The sequence below is a fragment of the Heterodontus francisci genome, chromosome 22 (genome assembly GCF_036365525.1).
Source record: "Heterodontus francisci isolate sHetFra1 chromosome 22, sHetFra1.hap1, whole genome shotgun sequence".
Lineage (NCBI taxonomy): Eukaryota > Metazoa > Chordata > Chondrichthyes > Heterodontiformes > Heterodontidae > Heterodontus > Heterodontus francisci.
In genome coordinates this window covers 35737608-35752713 of record NC_090392.1, presented here as the reverse complement: position 1 = coordinate 35752713, position 15106 = coordinate 35737608, and the positions used below count along the sequence as shown (strand labels likewise).

The 15106-nt window shown below is 43.9% G+C and overlaps 4 non-coding genes across 4 annotated transcripts; all 4 read left to right on the top strand.

Annotated features, from left to right (window-relative positions):
• Nucleotides 1–2691: 2691 nt before the first annotated feature.
• On the top strand, nt 2692–2764 carry trnav-cac (transfer RNA valine (anticodon CAC)). Its single transcript has one exon. It is a non-coding gene; the product is annotated as a tRNA-Val (tRNA).
• Nucleotides 2765–6169: 3405 nt separating this feature from the next.
• On the top strand, nt 6170–6242 carry trnav-cac (transfer RNA valine (anticodon CAC)). The gene has a single exon. It is a non-coding gene; the product is annotated as a tRNA-Val (tRNA).
• A 3396-nt stretch (nt 6243–9638) lies between these two features.
• On the top strand, nt 9639–9711 carry trnav-cac (transfer RNA valine (anticodon CAC)). Its single transcript has one exon. It is a non-coding gene; the product is annotated as a tRNA-Val (tRNA).
• Nucleotides 9712–13107: 3396 nt separating this feature from the next.
• Nucleotides 13108–13180, top strand: trnav-cac (transfer RNA valine (anticodon CAC)). Its single transcript has one exon. It is a non-coding gene; the product is annotated as a tRNA-Val (tRNA).
• The last annotated feature ends 1926 nt before the right edge of the window (nt 13181–15106 follow it).

Sequence of the window (15106 nt, the reverse complement as noted above, 5' to 3'; positions counted from 1 at the left end):
CAATTATGACAAGGGGTAAAGGTTCATGACACGCAGAGGGGAAAAAGTTATTTAAGTTATGACAGTCGCTCACAGACTTATTAGCGTTTTGTTCAGTCAGTAACAGAGACATACCTGGATTTATTGATGCAGATTAACATAACTATTCAGCGTCACGCAGAGCCGCCAGGAGTACTTTGCCTCCCTTAAAGACGGACACGGCTGATTCTGTAACTGAAGCTAAGGAAACAGGCAGACCTGCCAAATTATCATTTTATTTTGTTCTTCATTCGGCAAGTAACAGGAACACTAACAAGGTGGCGTTGAAAATGAGATGCACTGCGGCTCCGCTCAATATTAAAGCGCTCCTTCATATTGAACTGAGGAAGAATATACATGAATAAAAGCAAAATACTGTGGATGCTGGAAATCTGAAATAAAAACAAGAAATTCTGGAAATACTCAGCACGACTGGCAGCATCTGTGGAGACAGAAGCAGAGTTAACATTTCGGCTCAGTGACCCTTCTTCAGAACTGGCAAATATTAGAAATGTCAAAGGTTAGAAGAAAGTAAAGCGGGGGTGGAGCAAGAGATAACAAAGGAGGTGTAGATTGGACAAGGCCACAGAATAGCTGACCCGAAGGTCATGGAGCAAAGGCAAACAATATGTTAATGGTGTGTTGAAAGACAAAGCATTAGTACAGAGAGGACTGTTAATGGACTGAAAATTGAACAGCAGCAAGTACAAACAGGAAAAAAAACAGTGGGTAAGCAAACTGAACAAACTAAGATGAAATAAAATAAACATACAAAAAAATGTAAAAAATGTAAAAATGAAAAATAACAAAAAATGAAAGTAAAATGGGGGCCCCGTCATGCTCTGGAATTATTGAACTCAATATTCAGTCCGGCACGCTCTCGTGTGCAGTGGTTCACACCGCAGCCTCTCAGCTCCAGCGACCCGCCTTCAATTCTGGGCACTGCCTGCGTGGTGTTTGCAAGTTCTCCCTGTGTCTGCGTGGGATTCCTCTGGGTGCTCCGGTTTCCTCCCACATGCCAAAGACTGGCTGCTTGATAGGTTAATTGGCCATTATAAATTGCCCCTCGTATAGGGAGGTGGTAGGGAAATATAGGGAAGGTGGGGATGTGGTAGGAATATGGAATTCGTGTCGGATTAGTATAAATGGGTGGTCGATGGTCAGCACAGACTCGGTGGGCCGAAGGGCCTGTTTCACTGCTGTATCACCAAACTAAACTAATCGGTCAACGGGATGCTGTTTTTCGAGCTTGTGTTGATGTTCATTGGAACACTGAGGCAATCCCAGGATAGAGATGTGAGCATGAGAGCAGTGGGCAGTCTTGAAATGGCAAGCGACCGGAAGCTCAGGGTCCTGCTTGCGGACTGAGCCGACGTATTCCGCAAAGCGGTCACCCAGTCTGCGTTTGGTCTCCCCAATAAACATGAATATACATGAATTGGATTTAGGCGCCAGTATGTTGCAAAACAAGAAGAAAGAAAAGCACAAATGCCATTAACTCTGACTTTGCAAATGATTCACTGAAAAATTCTTTCATTTGCTGGAAAAGATGACTATTGTGCATCTGAAAATGGGCACCATGGAATTGTGTTGCAGACTGACCTGTTTTCTTATATTTGCCTGTCATCTATACAATTCAATTTGTGTTGGATATTGCTGAGAATCTCATTTCAAGATGAGGGCACAGATATTATTAGAATCCTACTGAAAGCCTAAACCTGGAACAAATACTGTGTTACATGGATTGCAACGTTTCGAGGGCTGTGCAGCTAAGGTGAGGAAGACAGGAATGATGTGTTTGATGATTGCGTGGAATGCATTGCAAACTTGGGTTACGTTGCTTGATTTCATTCTACACCTTGAAATTCAGAAACAAGTGAGGCACCAGGTGGAAACCAACAGCTGTCTCTGTGGAAGAGGGGACATGGCTTCCTAATCTAACCATTTGAACTCTGCAAACATTCTGCTGGATCTGAACTGCCCTGTATACCAAGGCCAATTTGTATGCTATATAAATTGTCATGCCCAGACTATGCAGAGGACTCCAGGTGGGGTCCAACCAGGACATGATATAGCTGCAGTGAAGCTTCGCCCCCATTATATAACTGCCTCTGTTACGCATTCTACTGCGAGGGTAATCACATTGTATGTAGCAACTCAGCAAAATAAGGACTCATTTGATCAAAATAAAGAGTTTAAAAACACAAATATGTGTCAGTGCAATCAGTAAATAATGAGAAATGAAATCCAGAAGTTGGCAAGAATCCCAAGTGGATGTCTTGGTGTGGTTGGGGAAGGGAATCTTTGTCAATGATGGCACACTGTGCATTAACACTGCAGCAGCTGCTGCACCTCTTACAAACTTAGTTTCTTAAGGTAGAGTTTAAAAAAAAAGGGAATTGGATAATTGCATGAAAGGAGAGGCAAAGAAAAGCAGAGCTAAGGAAGTGGGCCCAAATGGCAAGTCTTTCAAAAAACTGGCAATGGTACGATGGCCTGAATGGACTGGCGATGTGTTGTGCACTGCTGATCGTCCATGGCTGGGTCAATACCTCTGCAGCCTTGCGAAATGTCACAGTGGAATTGCATTTCAATGAAACAAGCACCACAAATCGATTAAGACTGTACAGTTTAACAATACTTGCAGCTTCCTCAGTGCTGCAATTGTGTTGAGTTTCTGTAGTGTAGTGGTGATCACGTTTGCCTCACACGCCAAAGGTCCTCAGTTCGAAACTGAGCAGAAACATTTTCAAAACTAACCCAAACATCTTAGCAAGAAATATGCAATTATTGACATTCCCCATTAACACAACACAATTTCTCAAAGTTCTCTTTCTCTTGCACATTGTGTGCACAATGCCTTGCACTCGCTCCTCTTTCTAGTCCTGATGCTGCAGAAAGACCTTCAAAACCGAGCAGTGACACTTTATTTGGCTCAGATTAGAATAGAAACCTGCAACACGAGCTTGCGAAGTAACAGCGAATCTTTGTCTCATTTCAGACGAGGCGAAAGCACATCAGCAATTCACTTTCACCAGCTCCACAGTCGTTGAGACAGGGGCACGCTGCAATATTTTGACCCGCACTGTCCAATTACTCGCTGTCAGCAGCAAGAGGCGTCTGCTGCCTGAATCAACAGGTTACTGGCCATCTCGGGGAGGTAAAATAGCACAACCCGGGCCAAATCTCCCCAGAAACCAAGCACCGGCTCAGCAAAACGTAGGCACATGATATCCGGGTCACTGAACCTCCGAGCAGCTCTCACAGAACACCCAAGTGACTGAAACTTTCTTTGAGTTGCAATGATGAATCTCCGGTGGAAACAAGTTGGGGGAAATTGCTCCTCCTGAACATTTCTTCTTGGGTAAAAGGGGCAAAAATCCTTTTCAATTTAACCACTGCTGCAGCAGATTCTTGGTGTCTTAAGCACCTTGATAACGCAGCTCTTAACATGCAGCCGCAATTATGACAAGGGGTAAAGGTTCATGACACGCAGAGGGGAAAAAGTTATTTAAGTTATGACAGTCGCTCACAGACTTATTAGCGTTTTGTTCAGTCAGTAACAGAGACATACCTGGATTTATTGATGCAGATTAACATAACTATTCAGCGTCACGCAGAGCCGCCAGGAGTACTTTGCCTCCCTTAAAGACGGACACGGCTGATTCTGTAACTGAAGCTAAGGAAACAGGCAGACCTGCCAAATTATCATTTTATTTTGTTCTTCATTCGGCAAGTAACAGGAACACTAACAAGGTGGCGTTGAAAATGAGATGCACTGCGGCTCCGCTCAATATTAAAGCGCTCCTTCATATTGAACTGAGGAAGAATATACATGAATAAAAGCAAAATACTGTGGATGCTGGAAATCTGAAATAAAAACAAGAAATTCTGGAAATACTCAGCACGACTGGCAGCATCTGTGGAGACAGAAGCAGAGTTAACATTTCGGCTCAGTGACCCTTCTTCAGAACTGGCAAATATTAGAAATGTCAAAGGTTAGAAGAAAGTAAAGCGGGGGTGGAGCAAGAGATAACAAAGGAGGTGTAGATTGGACAAGGCCACAGAATAGCTGACCCGAAGGTCATGGAGCAAAGGCAAACAATATGTTAATGGTGTGTTGAAAGACAAAGCATTAGTACAGAGAGGACTGTTAATGGACTGAAAATTGAACAGCAGCAAGTACAAACAGGAAAAAAAACAGTGGGTAAGCAAACTGAACAAACTAAGATGAAATAAAATAAACATACAAAAAAATGTAAAAAATGTAAAAATGAAAAATAACAAAAAATGAAAGTAAAATGGGGGCCCCGTCATGCTCTGGAATTATTGAACTCAATATTCAGTCCGGCACGCTCTCGTGTGCAGTGGTTCACACCGCAGCCTCTCAGCTCCAGCGACCCGCCTTCAATTCTGGGCACTGCCTGCGTGGTGTTTGCAAGTTCTCCCTGTGTCTGCGTGGGATTCCTCTGGGTGCTCCGGTTTCCTCCCACATGCCAAAGACTGGCTGCTTGATAGGTTAATTGGCCATTATAAATTGCCCCTCGTATAGGGAGGTGGTAGGGAAATATAGGGAAGGTGGGGATGTGGTAGGAATATGGAATTCGTGTCGGATTAGTATAAATGGGTGGTCGATGGTCAGCACAGACTCGGTGGGCCGAAGGGCCTGTTTCACTGCTGTATCACCAAACTAAACTAATCGGTCAACGGGATGCTGTTTTTCGAGCTTGTGTTGATGTTCATTGGAACACTGAGGCAATCCCAGGATAGAGATGTGAGCATGAGAGCAGTGGGCAGTCTTGAAATGGCAAGCGACCGGAAGCTCAGGGTCCTGCTTGCGGACTGAGCCGACGTATTCCGCAAAGCGGTCACCCAGTCTGCGTTTGGTCTCCCCAATAAACATGAATATACATGAATTGGATTTAGGCGCCAGTATGTTGCAAAACAAGAAGAAAGAAAAGCACAAATGCCATTAACTCTGACTTTGCAAATGATTCACTGAAAAATTCTTTCATTTGCTGGAAAAGATGACTATTGTGCATCTGAAAATGGGCACCATGGAATTGTGTTGCAGACTGACCTGTTTTCTTATATTTGCCTGTCATCTATACAATTCAATTTGTGTTGGATATTGCTGAGAATCTCATTTCAAGATGAGGGCACAGATATTATTAGAATCCTACTGAAAGCCTAAACCTGGAACAAATACTGTGTTACATGGATTGCAACGTTTCGAGGGCTGTGCAGCTAAGGTGAGGAAGACAGGAATGATGTGTTTGATGATTGCGTGGAATGCATTGCAAACTTGGGTTACGTTGCTTGATTTCATTCTACACCTTGAAATTCAGAAACAAGTGAGGCACCAGGTGGAAACCAACAGCTGTCTCTGTGGAAGAGGGGACATGGCTTCCTAATCTAACCATTTGAACTCTGCAAACATTCTGCTGGATCTGAACTGCCCTGTATACCAAGGCCAATTTGTATGCTATATAAATTGTCATGCCCAGACTATGCAGAGGACTCCAGGTGGGGTCCAACCAGGACATGATATAGCTGCAGTGAAGCTTCGCCCCCATTATATAACTGCCTCTGTTACGCATTCTACTGCGAGGGTAATCACATTGTATGTAGCAACTCAGCAAAATAAGGACTCATTTGATCAAAATAAAGAGTTTAAAAACACAAATATGTGTCAGTGCAATCAGTAAATAATGAGAAATGAAATCCAGAAGTTGGCAAGAATCCCAAGTGGATGTCTTGGTGTGGTTGGGGAAGGGAATCTTTGTCAATGATGGCACACTGTGCATTAACACTGCAGCAGCTGCTGCACCTCTTACAAACTTAGTTTCTTAAGGTAGAGTTTAAAAAAAAAGGGAATTGGATAATTGCATGAAAGGAGAGGCAAAGAAAAGCAGAGCTAAGGAAGTGGGCCCAACTGGCAAGTCTTTGAAAAAACTGGCAATGATACGATGGCCTGAATGGACTGGCGATGTGTTGTGCACTGCTGATCGTCCATGGCTGGGTCAATACCTCTGCAGCCTTGCGAAATGTCACAGTGGAATTGCATTTCAATGAAACAAGCAGCACAAATCGATTAAGACTGTACAGTTTAACAATACTTGCAGCTTCCTCAGCGCTGCAACTGTGTTGAGTTTCTGTAGTGTAGTGGTGATCACGTTTGCCTCACACGCAAAAGGTCCCCAGTTCGAAACTGGCCAGAAACATTTTCAAAACCAACCCGAACATCTTCGCAAGAAATGTGCAATCATTGACATTCCCCATGAACACAACACAATTTCTCAAAGCTCTCTTTCTCTTGCACATTGTGTGCACAATGCCTTGCACTCGCTCCTCTTTCTAGTCCTGATGCTGCAGAAAGTTCCTCAAAACCGAGCAGTGACACTTTATTTGGCTCAGATTAGAATAGAAACCTGCAACACGAGCTTGCGAAGTATCAGCGAATCTTTGTCTCATTTCAGACGAGGCAAAAGCACATCAGCAATTCACTTTCACCAGCTCCACAGTCGTTGAGACAGGGGCACGCTGCAATATTTTGACCCGCACTGTCCAATTACTCGCTGTCAGCAGCAAGTGGCGTCTGCTGCCTCAATCAACAGGTTATTGGCCATCTCGGGGAGGTAAAATAGCACAACCCGGGCCAAATCTCCCCATCAACCAAGCACCGGCTCAGCAAAACGTAGGCACATGATATCCGGGTCTCTGAACCTCCGAGCAGCTCTGACAGAACAGCCAAGTGACTGAAACTTTCTTTGCGTTGCAATGATGAATCTCCGGTGGAAACAAGTTGGGGGAAATTGCTCCTCCTGAACATTTCTTCTTGGTGAAAAGGGGCAAAAATCCTTTTCAATTTAACCACTGCTGCAGCAGATTCTTGGTGTCTGAAGCACCTTGATAACCCAGCTCTTAACATGCAGCCGCAATTATGACAAGGGGTAAAGGTTCATGACACGCAGAGGGGGAAAATTTATTTAAGTTATGACAGTCGCTCACAGATTTAATAGCGTTTTGTTCAGTCAGTAACAGAGACATACCTGGATTTATTGATGCAGATTAACATAACTATTCAGCGTCACGCAGAGCCGCTAGGAGTACTTTGCCTCCCTTCAAGACGGACACAGCTGATTCTGTAACTGAAGCTAAGGAAACAGGCAGACCTGCCAAATTATCATTTTATTTTGTTCTTCATTCGGCAAGTAACAGGAACACTAACAAGGTGGCGTTGAAAATGAGATGCACTGCGGCTCCGCTCAATATCAAAGCGCTCCTTCATATTGAACCGAGGAAGAATATACATGAATAAAAGCAAAATACTGTGGATGCTGGAAATCTGAAAAAAAAACAAGAAATTCTGGAAATACTCAGCACGACTGGCAGCATCTGTGGAGACAGAAGCAGAGTTAACATTTCGGCTCAGTGACCCTTCTTCAGAACTGGCAAATATTAGAAACGTCAAAGGTTAGAAGCAAGTAAAGCGGGGGTGGAGCAAGAGATAACAAAGGAGAAGGTGTAGATTGGACAAGGCCACAGAATAGCTGACCAGAAGGTCATGGAGCAAAGGCAAACAATATGTTAATGGTGTGTTGAAAGACAAAGCATTAGTACAGAGAGGACTGTTAATGGACTGAAAATTGAACAGCAGCAAGTACAAACAGGAAAAAAAACAGTGGGTAAGCAAACTGAACAAACTAAGATGAAATAAAATAAACATACAAAAAAATGTAAAAAATGTAAAAATGAAAAATAACAAAAAATGAAAGTAAAATGGGGGCCCCATCATGCTCTGGAATTATTGAACTCAATATTCAGTCCGGCACGCTCTCGTGTGCAGTGGTTCACACCGCAGCCTCACAGCTCCAGCGACCCGCTTTCAATTCTGGGCACTGCCTGCGTGGTGTTTGCAAGTTCTCCCTGTGTCTGCGTGGGATTCCTCTGGGTGCTCCGGTTTCCTCCCACATGCCAAAGACTGGCTGCTTGATAGGTTAATTGGCCATTATAAATTGCCCCTCGTATAGGGAGGTGGTAGGGAAATATAGGGAAGGTGGGGATGTGGTAGGAATATGGAATTCGTGTCGGATTAGTATAAATGGGTGGTCGATGGTCAGCACAGACTCGGTGGGCCGAAGGGCCTGTTTCACTGCTGCATCACCAAACTAAACTAATCGGTCAACGGGATGCTGTTTTTCGAGCTTGTGTTGATGTTCACTGGAACACTGAGGCAATCCCAGGATAGAGATGTGAGCATGAGAGCAGTGGGCAGTCTTGAAATGGCAAGCAACCGGATGCTCAGGGTCCTGCTTGCGGACTGAGCCGATGTCTTCCGCAAAGCGGTCACCCAGTCTGCGTTTGGTCTCCCCAATAAACATGAATATACATGAATTGGATTTAGGCGCCAGTATGTTGCAAAACAAGAAGAAAGAAAAGCACAAATGCCATTAACTCTGACTTTGCAAATGATTCACTGAAAAATTCTTTCCTTTGCTGGAAAAGATGACTATTGTGCATCTGAAAATGGGCACCATGGGATTGTGTTGCATACTGACCTGTTTTCTTATATTTGCCTGTCATCTGTGCAATTCAATTTGTGTTGGATATTGCTGAGAATCTCATTTCAAGATGAGGGCACAGATATTATTATAATCCTACTGAAAGCCTAAACCTGGAACAAATCCTGTGTTACATGGATTGCAACTTATCGAGGGCTGTGCAGCTAAGGTGAGGAAGACAGGAATGATGTGTTTGATGATTGCGTGGAATGCATTGCAAACTTGGGTTACGTTGCTTGATTTCATTCTACACCTTGAAATTCAGAAACAAGTGAGGCACCAGGTGGAAACCAACAGCTGTCTCTGTGGAAGAGGGGACATGGCTTCCTAATCTAACCATTTGAACTCTGCAAACATTCTGCTGGATCTGAACTGCCCTGTATACCAAGGCCAATTTGTATACTATATAAATTGGCATGCCCAGACTATGCAGTGGGGTCCAACCAGGACATTATATAGCTGCAGTGAAGCTTCGCCCCCATTATATAACTGCCTCTGTTATGCATTCTACTGCGAGGGTAATCACATTGTATGTAGCAACTCAGCAAAATAAGGACTCATTTGATCAAAATAAAGAGTTTAAAAACACAAATATGTGTCAGTGCAATCAGTAAATAATGAGAAATGAAATCCAGAAGTTGGCAAGAATCCCAAGTGGATGTCTTGGTGTGGTTGGGGAAGGGAATCTTTGTCAATGATGGCACACTGTGCATTAACACTGCAGCAGCTGCTGCACCTCTTACAAACTTAGTTTCTTAAGGTAGAGTTTAAAAAAAAGGGAATTGGATAATTGCATGAAAGGAGAGGCAAAGAAAAGCAGAGCTAAGGAAGTGGGCCCAAATGGCAAGTCTTTCAAAAAACTGGCAATGGTACGATGGCCTGAATGGACTGGCGATGTGTTGTGCACTGCTGATCGTCCATGGCTGGGTCAATACCTCTGCAGCCTTGCGAAATGTCACAGTGGAATTGCATTTCAATGAAACAAGCAGCACAAATCGATTAAGACTGTACAGTTTAACAATACTTGTAGCTTCCTCAGCTCTGCAACTGTGTTGAGTTTCTGTAGTGTAGTGGTGATCACGTTTGCCTCACACGCAAAAGGTCCCCAGTTCGAAACTGGGCAGAAACATTTTCAAAACCAACCCGAACATCTTCGCAAGAAATGTGCAATCATTGACATTCCCCATGAACACAACACAATTTCTCAAAGCTCTCTTTCTCTTGCACATTGTGTGCACAATGCCTTGCACTCGCTCCTCTTTCTAGTCCTGATGCTGCAGAAAGTTCCTCAAAACCGAGCAGTGACACTTTATTTGGCTCAGATTAGAATAGAAACCTGCAACACGAGCTTGCTAAGTCACAGCGAATCTTAGTCTCATTTCAGACGAGGCAAAAGCACATCAGCAATTCACTTTCACCAGCTCCACAGTCGTTGAGACAGGGGCACGCTGCAATATTTTGACCCGCACTGTCCAATTACTCGCTGTCAGCAGCAAGTGGCGTCTGCTGCCTGAATCAACAGGTTACTGGCCATCTCGGGGAGGTAAAATAGCACAACCCGGGCCAAATCTCCCCAGAAACCAAGCACCGGCTCAGCAAAACGTAGGCACATGATATCCGGGTCACTGAACCTCCGAGCAGCTCTGACAGAACACCCAAGTGACTGAAACTTTCTTTGCGTTGCAATGATGAATCTCCGGTGGAAACAAGTTGGGGGAAATTGCTCCTCCTGAACATTTCTTCTTGTGTAAAAGGGGCAAAAATCCTTTTCAATTTAACCACTGCTGCAGCAGATTCTTGGTGTCTTAAGCACCTTGATAACCCAGCTCTTAACATGCAGCCGCAATTATGACAAGGGGTAAAGGTTCATGACACGCAGAGGGGGAAAATTTATTTAAGTTATGACAGTCGCTCACAGATTTAATAGCGTTTTGTTCAGTCAGTAACAGAGACATACCTGGATTTATTGATGCAGATTAACATAACTATTCAGCGTCACGCAGAGCCGCTAGGAGTACTTTGCCTCCCTTCAAGACGGACACAGCTGATTCTGTAACCGAAGCTAAGGAAACAGGCAGACCTGCCAAATTATCATTTTATTTTGTTCTTCATTCGGCAAGTAACAGGAACACTAACAAGGTGGCGTTGAAAATGAGATGCACTGCGGCTCCGCTCAATATCAAAGCGCTCCTTCATATTGAACCGAGGAAGAATATACATGAATAAAAGCAAAATACTGTGGATGCTGGAAATCTGAAAAAAAAACAAGAAATTCTGGAAATACTCAGCACGACTGGCAGCATCTGTGGAGACAGAAGCAGAGTTAACATTTCGGCTCAGTGACCCTTCTTCAGAACTGGCAAATATTAGAAACGTCAAAGGTTAGAAGCAAGTAAAGCGGGGGTGGAGCAAGAGATAACAAAGGAGAAGGTGTAGATTGGACAAGGCCACAGAATAGCTGACCAGAAGGTCATGGAGCAAAGGCAAACAATATGTTAATGGTGTGTTGAAAGACAAAGCATTAGTACAGAGAGGACTGTTAATGGACTGAAAATTGAACAGCAGCAAGTACAAACAGGAAAAAAAACAGTGGGTAAGCAAACTGAACAAACTAAGATGAAATAAAATAAACATACAAAAAAATGTAAAAAATGTAAAAATGAAAAATAACAAAAAATGAAAGTAAAATGGGGGCCCCGTCATGCTCTGGAATTATTGAACTCAATATTCAGTCCGGCACGCTCTCGTGTGCAGTGGTTCACACCGCAGCCTCACAGCTCCAGCGACCCGCTTTCAATTCTGGGCACTGCCTGCGTGGTGTTTGCAAGTTCTCCCTGTGTCTGCGTGGGATTCCTCTGGGTGCTCCGGTTTCCTCCCACATGCCAAAGACTGGCTGCTTGATAGGTTAATTGGCCATTATAAATTGCCCCTCGTATAGGGAGGTGGTAGGGAAATATAGGGAAGGTGGGGATATGGTAGGAATATGGAATTCGTGTCGGATTAGTATAAATGGGTGGTCGATGGTCAGCACAGACTCGGTGGGCCGAAGGGCCTGTTTCACTGCTGCATCACCAAACTAAACTAATCGGTCAACGGGATGCTGTTTTTCGAGCTTGTGTTGATGTTCACTGGAACACTGAGGCAATCCCAGGATAGAGATGTGAGCATGAGAGCAGTGGGCAGTCTTGAAATGGCAAGCAACCGGAAGCTCAGGGTCCTGCTTGCGGACTGAGCCGATGTCTTCCGCAAAGCGGTCACCCAGTCTGCGTTTGGTCTCCCCAATAAACATGAATATACATGAATTGGATTTAGGCGCCAGTATGTTGCAAAACAAGAAGAAAGAAAAGCACAAATGCCATTAACTCTGACTTTGCAAATGATTCACTGAAAAATTCTTTCCTTTGCTGGAAAAGATGACTATTGTGCATCTGAAAATGGGCACCATGGGATTGTGTTGCATACTGACCTGTTTTCTTATATTTGCCTGTCATCTGTGCAATTCAATTTGTGTTGGATATTGCTGAGAATCTCATTTCAAGATGAAGGCACAGATATTATTATAATCCTACTGAAAGCCTAAACCTGGAACAAATCCTGTGTTACATGGATTGCAACTTATCGAGGGCTGTGCAGCTAAGGTGAGGAAGACAGGAATGATGTGTTTGATGATTGCGTGGAATGCATTGCAAACTTGGGTTACGTTGCTTGATTTCATTCTACACCTTGAAATTCAGAAACAAGTGAGGCACCAGGTGGAAACCAACAGCTGTCTCTGTGGAAGAGGGGACATGGCTTCCTAATCTAACCATTTGAACTCTGCAAACATTCTGCTGGATCTGAACTGCCCTGTATACCAAGGCCAATTTGTATACTATATAAATTGGCATGCCCAGACTATGCAGTGGGGTCCAACCAGGACATTATATAGCTGCAGTGAAGCTTCGCCCCCATTATATAACTGCCTCTGTTATGCATTCTACTGCGAGGGTAATCACATTGTATGTAGCAACTCAGCAAAATAAGGACTCATTTGATCAAAATAAAGAGTTTAAAAACACAAATATGTGTCAGTGCAATCAGTAAATAATGAGAAATGAAATCCAGAAGTTGGCAAGAATCCCAAGTGGATGTCTTGGTGTGGTTGGGGAAGGGAATCTTTGTCAATGATGGCACACTGTGCATTAACACTGCAGCAGCTGCTGCACCTCTTACAAACTTAGTTTCTTAAGGTAGAGTTTAAAAAAAAGGGAATTGGATAATTGCATGAAAGGAGAGGCAAAGAAAAGCAGAGCTAAGGAAGTGGGCCCAAATGGCAAGTCTTTCAAAAAACTGGCAATGGTACGATGGCCTGAATGGACTGGCGATGTGTTGTGCACTGCTGATCGTCCATGGCTGGGTCAATACCTCTGCAGCCTTGCGAAATGTCACAGTGGAATTGCATTTCAATGAAACAAGCAGCACAAATCGATTAAGACTGTACAGTTTAACAATACTTGCAGCTTCCTCAGCTCTGCAACTGTGTTGAGTTTCTGTAGTGTAGTGGTGATCACGTTTGCCTCACACGCAAAAGGTCCCCAGTTCGAAACTGGGCAGAATCATTTTCAAAACCAACCCGAACATCTTCGCAAGAAATGTGCAATCATTGACATTCCCCATGAACACAACACAATTTCTCAAAGCTCTCTTTCTCTTGCACATTGTGTGCACAATGCCTTGCACTCGCTCCTCTTTCTAGTCCTGATGCTGCAGAAAGTTCCTCAAAACCGAGCAGTGACACTTTATTTGGCTCAGATTAGAATAGAAACCTGCAACACGAGCTTGCTAAGTCACAGCGAATCTTAGTCTCATTTCAGACGAGGCAAAAGCACATCAGCAATTCACTTTCACCAGCTCCACAGTCGTTGAGACAGGGGCACGCTGCAATATTTTGACCCGCACTGTCCAATTACTCGCTGTCAGCAGCAAGTGGCGTCTGCTGCCTCAATCAACAGGTTACTGGCCATCTCGGGGAGGTAAAATAGCACAACCCGGGCCAAATCTCCCCAGAAACCAAGCACCGGCTCAGCAAAACGTAGGCACATGATATCCGGGTCACTGAACCTCCGAGCAGCTCTGACAGAACACCCAAGTGACTGAAACTTTCTTTGCGTTGCAATGATGAATCTCCGGTGGAAACAAGTTGGGGGAAATTGCTCCTCCTGAACATTTCTTCTTGTGTAAAAGGGGCAAAAATCCTTTTCAATTTAACCACTGCTGCAGCAGATTCTTGGTGTCTGAAGCACCTTGATAACCCAGCTCTTAACATGCAGCCGCAATTATGACAAGGGGTAAAGGTTCATGACACGCAGAGGGGGAAAATTTATTTAAGTTATGACAGTCGCTCACAGATTTAATAGCGTTTTGTTCAGTCAGTAACAGAGACATACCTGGATTTATTGATGCAGATTAACATAACTATTCAGCGTCACGCAGAGCCGCTAGGAGTACTTTGCCTCCCTTAAAGACGGACACAGCTGATTCTGTAACTGAAGCTAAGGAAACAGGCAGACCTGCCAAATTATCATTTTATTTTGTTCTTCATTCGGCAAGTAACAGGAACACTAACAAGGTGGCGTTGAAAATGAGATGCACTGCGGCTCCGCTCAATATCAAAGCGCTCCTTCATATTGAACCGAGGAAGAATATAATTGAATAAAAGCAAAATACTGTGGATGCTGGAAATCTGAAAAAAAAACAAGAAATTCTGGAAATACTCAGCACGACTGGCAGCATCTGTGGAGACAGAAGCAGAGTTAACATTTCGGCTCAGTGACCCTTCTTCAGAACTGGCAAATATTAGAAATGTCAAAGGTTAGAAGCAAGTAAAGCGGGGGTGGAGCAAGAGATAACAAAGGAGAAGGTGTAGATTGGACAAGGCCACAGAATAGCTGACCAGAAGGTCATGGAGCAAAGGCAAACAATATGTTAATGGTGTGTTGAAAGACAAAGCATTAGTACAGAGAGGACTGTTAATGGACTGAAAATTGAACAGCAGCAAGTACAAACAGGAAAAAAAACAGTGGGTAAGCAAACTGAACAAACTAAGATGAAATAAAATAAACATACAAAAAAATGTAAAAAATGTAAAAATGAAAAATAACAAAAAATGAAAGTAAAATGGGGGCCCCGTCATGCTCTGGAATTATTGAACTCAATATTCAGTCCGGCACGCTCTCGTGTGCAGTGGTTCACACCGCAGCCTCACAGCTCCAGCGACCCGCTTTCAATTCTGGGCACTGCCTGCGTGGTTTTTGCAAGTTCTCCCTGTGTCTGCGTGGGATTCCTCTGGGTGCTCCGGTTTCCTCCCACATGCCAAAGACTGGCTGCTTGATAGGTTAATTGGCCATTATAAATTGCCCCTCGTATAGGGAGGTGGTGGGGAAATATAGGGAAGGTGGGGATGTGGTAGGAATATGGAATTCGTGTCGGATTAGTATAAATGGGTGGTCGATGGTCAGCACAGACTCGGTGGGCCGAAGGGCCTG